The following is a 10,525-nucleotide window of genomic DNA, read 5'->3' as shown; positions in this document are numbered from 1 at the left end:
GCAGATACAGGCTTACCAAAAGTACAGTTACCTGCCACTGGCAGGAGTATTCTGCTGTAGTATCACATACAGAAAGAAAATGAATTTACTGAAAGTTACTTGTTACAGCTCTAAATTTTCTTTCTCAATTAACGTTGCTTTGAGGAAGGAGCATCATGACCAAAGGGTAGCGCTGTTCCCTCACACTCCCTTAGGAAACCAAACTCACATTTTCTCCAGAACCGCAGAAAAGTGAGCAAGACCCATAGAGCTCTTTAGATCCCATCCCCCTTCTCTCCTCACTTTGGGAGTTCAAGGAGAGTATCATTCTCAAAGATGAACTCTGGTAGAGATCAGCAGCCTTTCTGATCATATCAGCCACGTGTCCAAACCTTCACAGGTCTGAGCGCCACAGAACACACATCAGCATGCAGAGGAACAAGGGAGCTCTGGGAACGGTTCACTTGCAGTTGACAACAATACTTCTCTAGAAAGAGAGGGGGAAGGATGAGCCTGGAATGGACATGCCATGGGGTCCTGAGATGACACAGCAATCTTGATCTCAGGCTGCTGTTGGCTTATTTCCTCCCAAAGCTAAGGATTCAGATTATGCAGGAGTCCCTGCATGAGCACAGCCCTACTGCCAGTCCCTGGCGAGGACACTCGTCCTGCTCTTGAAATACTTCGGAGTCCATTCCACCTTTCTATGTATGAGGACTTATGAGATAGCCTGGGAAACTTGCACTTCATGAGACACCTTTTAACTCAAAAAACCAAACATAACTTATGCGCAGAGCAATCAAAAGACGTCTGACAGATGTTACCACTTCGAATTTCAACAGTGGGTCCATGATGTGCACAGCAAAACTGGCAAAGAGCTCTGACAGTCACTGACTTATGCAAAATTCAGGAAAAAAATACTTTAGTACAGATGAGGACTAGAAAGCAACCTTTGATAGCCTTAACACAGGGTATTTTAAAACCTGTTTTCTTCACAGTGCAATGAATATAGTTCTCTTGCTAACAAATACCATTTAATACAGTGGCCTTAAGTCTTAAAAACTGGAAAATAAATTGGCAGTAGCAAAAACAGTTCAAGTGCAATAAAAATAGGACAGTGGAGTGAAAAGAACTTTTTTTCCCTTACAAACTACAATTCACCCAAGAAAAAAAGGCAAAATCTTAGTAAGCTAGCCATAAACAAAAAAAGTTTATCTTTTTTCAAGCTCATCTGTGAGTGCTGTAACAGCTTCAGACCGCACTGAAGACAAAATGCAAATCACCAACCACAGACTTAATTTTTTTATTTGCCAGTGAATCTACAGAAACCACTTTCTGTAAGGAACAGAGTGCTAGTATGTTTTTTACACGTCTATTAACTATCATCTACTCTTTACCATTCTTGTTTGACTGTCTTGCATGAAATGCACAATTCTACACTGTTAGCGGTTCCCGTAATTGAATGCGGCTGAACTTTACATCAACAGAGCTGCGTATCAGGGACAACATTCCCCTTGACAGTATGGTACTGAACAGCTAGTTTTTCATCTTCTATCAAGTTGGTTAAAGAATGGACTTAAAGATCATTACTTAAAGTGAATGTTTATTAAAAAAAATCATCATTCAGTAACTGACACTACCAAATTAATTAACAGCATGGATAAAGACATTTCTAACATGTTTTTCCTTTCTGAGTATCCCCATAGTTTTTCCTTTCTTTCTCTTTATCCATGCATATATGTCATAGAAGCAGAATCAGTATAAATGGAAACAGCATCAAAAACCTTAATAAAATCTGGCTGGTTTGCTTTTACTGAGAAAAATATTAGTACAGATTTCTGAAAGAACAGTTTTTCTGATGGATTAGAGGACTTTCATATAATGAGCTTCTTAGGTCATCACGGAAGAGTATACAAAGAATTCTACACTATTTTTTTCTTTGCTTTCTTCGATTTCTTTACGAATCTTATTAATCTTGAGTGCTATGTGTAGTTAGTATTTCAGTTATTTTCCTTATCATTGTCCTGCAAGCTCCTCACACAATATGTGAAAAATTCCGTTATATATTCACACTAGGTCACAGCTCTTTTGGCTAATAGAACTAGAAGAATATGCAAGTGTGAGGTTGCAGACTTTTCAGATCTCAAACCTTTGACATGGAATCAGTTTTGAGATTCTGCAGGTGGATCTCTTCACAGAAAGAAAGAAAAATTTCATTTGCAGCAAACTAATTAAAATCCTAAACATTCTGGCAATCCTTGGAGCTACTTTAGAACAAGTGTCTTCCTTTTTCCCTTTCTAAACTCATATATTTCTTTTGTTTAAGCAATGTTTCCTGTTAAGAATTCTTCTAAAAGCTCTTAAGTTAAAACACGATGGGTCATCACAGCACCATATTACTTTCTGGGAAATCACAGCAAATGCATATACTATCTTTGACTGCAACATCTAGTGATGTAATAACTAGCGATGCTACTTCTTTGGGAAGATAATGCTACATTCACTTGACAACAACAGGAAAATAACGGGCACGAGCCTTGCTGGGGATCTCCGAGTCCCACAACAAGAAGGGCTGGCAACCTTGCTCCCACTGTGGTGAAAGAGGGCAACCTTGAGGCAGCCCCTTGTACTGCACCCAGTAGAGGTCACCAGAGGATGCATGATGTTTTAATGGCAAGACAACGCACTCTGACAGCAAGGGGAGCGATGCACCTTCCTGAAAAGCACATCAACTGTCTAGGTTTTAGTGCCAGAGAGACTCTCATAAAAGAGAGGAATACATGCTGCTCCGTCAAAGAACAGATAGGTTTAACTGGCTACATATGAACACAAGCAGCATTCATCCAGTTAAACAATATCGATACTGATCAGCGAAATATATCTAACTTACTAAAATTATATCTACTACCTGTGCATTTCCAGATGCAGAGATCTCTTTCTTTCTTCTGCAGCTTAACACAGTCCACAAGGTGTGCCAGAGATATGAAGCCAAAAGGCAGAAACTACCTGTTACCCAGGTAGCATTTCTTTGCAGGGGTAGATCCATCCCTTTATTTTTAATCAGCTGATTAACTTGGTTCTCCTGCTCTAGCAGATGCAATTTGGCAGGCACCCTCAAAACCCTCCCCAGCTCTGTAAGGACCACCTAGCTAGAGAAGCCTTGGACATGCAGCAGGATCCCATCTCACACTTCAACACATTCCCTGAACCTATAAGGAAAAGAAGTGATGGCCTACTGACAAGTGTGAAACAGGTGCAGGGATCTACACGAGATGTGTGTTGCACGGACTTGACAGGCAATTACTCTGACATCCCAGAACTTCTCAAATGAAAGCAAAATGTTAGCGCAATCCCTTTGCAGTTAGCAGTTCAGGCCACTGGTCATCTTTTTTTCCCTTTCAATAGGCAAGAAATGGAAAAAAAAAATACCCAAAGAGCAAAATTCAAGACAATCACTTAAACTGTGTCATGGTGGACATGCACAGGAAGGTCAGTTTGAAATGCCATGGCTTTGTTGTCTGCAGTCCCTTCTGTTCCTGTGCTTGCAGTCTATCTACATTGCTCCTATATCCAAACCACCACCATGCAGAAAGTGGGTCCTAGCTGTCTCCCCATCTCATATCCAGCACCTGCTCACCTGTCAGCCATCAAGTCCTTGATCCAAAAGATGGAGGTGCCCGATCATTTCAACCACATGGATGTGAGACTTTCAATATGATCAAGGTAACTTCTTTCCCCTAAAATTTCCAGAAACAGATAGACTGCTTCTGCTGAATTTTCCCAAGCAATTCAATGTGATGCAAATTCTGCATGGAAAATTTTGGCTTGAGCAGCCAAAACCTGGGAATTTTTCAAACAACTGAAAACAGGATCTTAAAATTGGAAACAGTAAGCAACTTTAATAAAGAATCCTGCTACCAGCTCCATTATAAGCCCAGGGAAGCAGTTTTACTTCTAGAGATAGAAAACTAAAAATATGAGAAACAAAGCATGTCATTGTCTTGACATAAGGACACAGATGAGGATTGTGAAGGACGACTGCATAAGGTCTTAGGTCCATATATATGGAAGGAATCCTTATATATAAGGATTATACATCTTCTGTGCAACAGGTGTCCATAATTGCAAAACACTAACAGTCATTGTGGAAGATGAAGCAATAAGAAGAAACAGTGCCATTTCTTCTCTGTTTGTGTACTTATCTGATTGGAGGTGAATAAGCAAAGAATTTAAAACACTCCCTCTGGCTGCGGAGAAATATGAGTACCAGAAATCTCAAGTACTAAAAATTCACAAATCAAACTACAAAAATCATGACATCATTTGAAAAAATTCAAGAGATTAAAAAATGATAATGACTGTTGTCCTTTCCTTAGTCACCTTCTGCTTTCTGAGACTTCAGAGTACTCTCAGGTCACATTTTGAGTTATTATGTAGTTGTTATGTTGGGGAGGGTGGGTTTAGTTGTGGTTTTTTTTCAATCAGAAAACCTCGATACTCCTCTCTTTCTTTCTGAGAAAGGCAGACATATATTCTCACAAGCGTGGGAACTGGGAGCATTAAGTAAAATAAAGAAAGCTACCTGAAATCACGGAATCGCACACGTTGCCACATGACAACAGAGTGCAATGAACTTGGGACCTGAAGAGCGCACCGCAGAAAGGATATTCTGTAAAGCTGCATCAGGCTGAAGGTGGCAACACGATGCCTGATGACAGCATTTCAAGCAAGTTGAAAAGGAGGTTAGTAAAAAAAACGGCCCAGACTTGGCTGAAGTCCACTTACACTTTTCTGACCGTACTGAGCCAAGCTTTAGACAGGGCGCTTTACTTTCAAGGCTGAAGAAAATCTTGAGGGTTTTGATCTCTTCACTAGTTAAGAAGTCTCACTGCAAATGTAGAGAATCCCTTGCAGGATTTTGTTAAAGAGTCATTCTTGATTAAAATTGTAAAACAAGAAATAGGTTTCTGTCAAAATATTTAGATCACTAGCTTGAACAGTGTTTGGGGGTAGAGGAAAGTTATTTTGGGTTAAATTATGCAACAGTGATGATTTTGTTCCCTGTTCAAAATACTGCCATGACTCTGGCCTCCCCTGGAAAAAGGAGCTTGCAAAGGTATCATTACCACCATGGTCGTTTCCAACACAGAGGCTGGAGAGAACGTAACTGCTAGAGAAGTTGTGGCAGTGGTCAAGAGGGAGAAAGAAGGCTAGAAGGAGACAAGGCTGACCACATTCTGACTGGAGACAAAGAACTAGAGGACAATTAGCCATCCCCAGGCCTAGCTTAACAGAACACCAAATGCTGAGTATATCCAACAGTTCCAGCTGGGCTAAATATTTAAAAGCTAGTCCTTAAACTGTTTTCAGAATATCATCAAAGGGATACTTTTGCATGGAAAATTGTATTGCCAACTCAAGAAACAAAATATCAATGAGAAGTATTTTTTCCACCTTTGTAAAAAACAAAACCAAACAAACAAAAACCCCACAAACCACCACAACAACCCAAGAAAACAAACACCTGTCCTGAACTGAAAGTACTCCAAACGTCTCCAGAACTTCAAAATGAACTGGCATAGCAACTATCTATTCAAATAAAACTAGCTAGTGGGAGGTTTAATCCTTATTATATTGCTGTTTCCTTAAAAGAGCAGGACTAAGAAGCCCTGAAATACGGCAGTAAGGAAAGAGCAGCTCTGCTTCTTGCCACTTCTGTTCTTTCAAGGAGGACAGCAAGGGCAGTAGAGCTACTAGAGGTTATTGCTTATACAACAGTAAGTTGCAAATGACAAAGTTGACAAAGTCACATATTTTAGCAAATGTTAGGATTCACATCTACGTTTACTAAAAATGGGAGAAATTCTATTCTCATACATGTGGTTTAATGCACCTCAGCTTATGAATTGAACTGCAGTAAATGACTAGAGTACAACTCTGCAAATGTAAGGTAAAATAATAGTAAAAGAAACATTTAAATCAATGAGTTTTACCAATGCCTTTTCTTTCCATTTTGCAGCAGACTAAGTGTGCAAACAACCAGTCGCCACCACTCAGTGCACAGTAAATAATGCATTACCCAGACTAGTTCAGCTGTATCTAAGCTCTAGCTAAAGGTCCTTCAAAATGCTTACACCTCCAAGGGAAAGCTCGCTCATGTACGTGCACAGGACGCATCTCTCCTGTCACAGCGTGTTACCCAAATGAATGTATTGGCACCACATAGCAAATAAGTAAAAGAGATGGACGGTAAGTCAAGGTAACGGCCAAGCCTTGTAGATGCAAACTGATAAGATCCCGAAACCTTACAGTTACATTATTGACTAGTAATAGCTTCAGCCACAGGAACTGCAATTGTAGCTGTAGCTCGTTAGGTTCCAAGAACTTGAAGAGCAGCAGCATTATGCTGGCAGAGAGACCCTGAATTTCAAATCTCTTTCCCTGGCTGGTCTGCCAGAGTTCAGAAAGCTTTGAAGCTTCGCTTAGGACTAGATTTAGCTTTTGTTGAATGTTTATTTAATATTGCGCTCCTGAAAAAGTGGTCATGTAATTATTATCCAATGTGGGTGGGTTACTTTTGTTGTTAACTTGGTAAATACAGGCCTAAGAGCTTCTGTAGTTCTGAATGTTACTAATAGAAAAGAATCAAGATGCACACATCTGAATCGTGGAGCCAGGGTTTAAAAACAAGTCACTGACCCTGAAGAAAATAATTTTACAGTATTTAAAACTCAACAGTCATTGGGGAGAGGGAGTTAGTGCCCTAATTTCAGATAGTGATTCAAAATCAAACAATTTGAATTGCATTCTCACACCCATCATTTACCAAGTAAGAGCCAGAAGGAAGAGACTGCAGGTTTGCTGACCAACAGCATGCAGCTCTGGTGGGGCCATCAGAAGCAGTCTAGATGGGGAACGTGGAGCTCACTGGAAGCTACTGCAGCTGAGTAAATTGTGTGGTAGTTTCACAATCATTTTACTTTTGCATAAGCTGGTGCTATTGTCAAAAGAGGTGGTTTTACCTTCTCACAGCTGCTTGTTCCCACCCTGTGCCACTCCCTCCCTTGGACCAGCACAACTCCTTGGTGTGGCTGTTCAGTGCAATGGGTCAAGGACAGATCTGGATTTTTATTCTTTTTTTTTGATCTGGTTCTCGCACGTGAAAACCATTCCTATAAAACAAAAGGTCTTTCATTTGATAATGTATCACCTGAAGCAAAACTCTGTGTTCATTCCTGAAGACAAAACTTAGCCAAGACACAAAGCCATGTGCTGCCAACTGTACAAATGGGGGACAAAAGGACATTCTGAACAAAACACATGTAAACCAGGTGAAGAGTAGTTTCACCATGAGTTATATTGAGTCATCCTCTCCAAGAGCAAATGGTCCTGGTGGAGAGCTGGTGTGGCAAAGAGTGCCATCTAGAGGACTGCAACACTACAGCTTGTTCACAGTGCCAAAACATACATTACACTGTAAAGTCATTATTCATAACTGATGGTCAACAATTGCTGGGTTTGCTTTCCATAGCTGTATTTTAATGGCTCTAAAAAGTATTTTTTTTCTTTTTTAGATTAGGGGGATTTTTTTTTCAGGAATATACTGTACCAAAAAGATGAAAATTGTGTTTGCTTATTTTATAAAAAATATTTCTAGAAAAATAGTTGGCTTGAGGAAAGCGATCATTTTCTTCCGTAATTATAATCAATTAGTCTCAGAATAATTATTTCTTCCCACAAGTACATAGTTTGATCACTCCCTTCTAGATGGTCTCTTGTGTTGTAACTCACTCCCATTGAAGCTAATAGATATCTTGTCACTGCTTTCAAAGTGAGCAGGACTTCATCCACAGGAATTATGTACATATGCCCACAAGCATACACATGTAAATGCATACCTCTGAGCAAAGTTTACTGTATTTCCTGCCAGCATAATCTTCTTTCCCGATCAGTATAATAAAACTGTTCATCAGGCAAGCAGACCAAGCTAAGACCTTTCAAAGGAAGGTCTTGGTTTTCCTTTCATCAACATTAACCTCACAGCTAGGGCCCAATTCTGTATCCCACTGAGAAATTCCAAAAAAAATTGTGTGAAAGTTAAGTTTTGCAATTAACTTCTAAGCTTGTAAAAGTTTAGGAGAAATATAACTAATGTTCATGTATCGGGAAACCTCACTCCAGTGAGGTATCTTACCAGAGTTCAGTTGGACTGCCTTTCACCTTTGAAGTCTTGTCCCCAGGAGACTGATGAGCTAAAATGGGAATACACAGCTATTTCCTCCAGCTTGCAACTAGCCACCAGCTGTTCATCTTCTAAATCTATTCATTTCTCCCCTACTGCACCTCCAAACTCTCCCTGCCTTTTCTTACAGCATTCCTAACAAAGAGCCAGTTCCAACCATTAGATTGAAGAAGCAAACATAAGAGTTTTTGCAGCAAAAAGTTGTGGAAAATCCCCCTACCTCAGCTACTTTCTGTAATTTGTCATCAAACTAAGATACATCAACATAGGCAAAGCAGCTTGCATAGCCTTTTTCTTGACCCTAGAAGGGACAAAACTCAAAGGAAGAGCTACATGGCAGCAATAGCAGTTTTACTTTCTCACTTGTGCAAGCTGTGATTTTCATACTGGAAGAAACCTTTCTTAAAAGAGCTAGTAACATCCTCCAAACCCTGACCACCTAGATTTATTTTTTTTAATTCTCATTTTCACTGAAACACTAAATGAAACCCTCTAAAATGAACACATCCTACTTATGTGAGACATGCTTTGTTTGTTTTAATATATGGATCATTTTCTTTCTCTACAAAGTAAAAATTGTAGTAGCTTACCGAAGACTGGAATAATTTTGTACAAAAGTGACCCAGCAGATTAAGAAAAACCAAAAATTCAGCTTCTTGAGTTGTGAATACAAATGGAAACATCATGAAATTTACTTTACACCAATGCTCCAGGGTATCACCTGAACAAAAAAATATTCAGAATATTTGAAAAACTGCTCTACCACACCAGCACAAACAGCCACAGCACAAATTTTTCAAGTCTCTTCACAAACTGGTGTAAATTTAATTTCTCATTGCCCTATTGCAAGCACATTTTCTTAGTTCTTGTCTAACTGACATGTCAGTAAAAATACTGGTTCCTCTAGGCTCTCCCATAGAAAAAGCATAACACAAGGAAATGTGTTGCGATTTCTAAACACGTTTTGGCTGATCACAGTCATTTTCCTGCCAGAGACCCCATACTATGATGCCCAGCACCATTCTTACTGGAGACAGGTGCAGCACAGAGATACAGCAGACAACGCTCAGCCCTGCAAGCATGGCACACAGCATGTAACCATGCCCTGCTCCCCCAGTGTTAATGGGGAGCAAAGGACAAAGCTGCATTAGTTCCTCTGGGAAATCTGCTCTTTCCATGGGATTCATTCAATCCCCACTAATTCCAGAGCTGTTAGATAGGACAAATGCTTTCAAAACAAAAATCCAACAAAATCCATGTTTACCTTCTGATTTTGAAGAGCTGCAGAACCACACAACTACTTTACAACTCCCGAATATAATTCCAGCTGTAAATAACCACAGAATAAAAACACATAGGCTTGCTTCTGTGAATCCAAAAGATTCAGCTGCAATACCTTTTCACAGATGATAATGAAAAATTCAATTCTACTGGGAAACACACATAGTAAACTCTTTAACTAGCTGAAAGAAGAAAGGGACAGAGCTTTGGGAAGACAAAATTACTTACGCAGTTAGTTAGTTACCTTTTCATCTTCTGTTCCAGGATCTGATTCACTGAATTTTTCTTCCTGAAAGCTTCTGTTCCTCTCCATTTTTTCCATGCTCTGAAAAAAGGCTGTTTCTTCCAGTCTGTTGCTGTTGCATCGTGTATTGATCTCTTCCAGCCTGTTAATCTTAAGCAGCTTCATACTATGCCCAGTTAATTTACTATCTGTTTTCCTCTCCACCTTAGATTCATAAACCAGTGAACACTCGTAACTTCTGATTTCTCCTCCTTCTTGGCTGTACAAAAGAGACAAATAAGAAGCATCAGTGTTATTCATGCATTTTAGCTTAGAAAACTGCTGCTGTTGCAATATTTTATATTTCAACTCTCTCTCCTTACACTTCCTGAGCCAATACACAAATACAGAGTTAACAGCACTAGCTGTTCACAGATGCTGTTCTACCTACTCATCTACATTCAACACCAGGTAAGTCAAGCAGGCTACAAGACCAATGTAATTTAATTCGTTCATAGAAACTATTTAGCTCTATCAAATCAATGTATATTGCTGTTGCTTGCAGACCTTGCTTATTGGTCACGCCCCGCTTTTTAACCACTTCAGTGGTTCCCTGTTGCTCAAAGTGTTCTCCTCTCTGTTGCAGTTCCAGCAAGTTGATATGCGAGGACCCTGTTATTAAGTCCATTAAGATTTTAGATGTTAAACAAAGTGGTTTAGGCCTGAACACAGTCCTTCCCTCTCTTCCCACTATCCTGTACCATGGAAATAGGTAACTGCCAAAATGGTGGTGATTTCAG

The sequence above is a fragment of the Nipponia nippon genome, unplaced genomic scaffold (assembly GCF_047370975.1).
Source record: "Nipponia nippon isolate SJK-2023a ecotype South Korea unplaced genomic scaffold, ASM4737097v1 scaffold_1, whole genome shotgun sequence".
Lineage (NCBI taxonomy): Eukaryota > Metazoa > Chordata > Aves > Pelecaniformes > Threskiornithidae > Nipponia > Nipponia nippon.
This window is presented reverse-complemented; position numbering follows the sequence as displayed.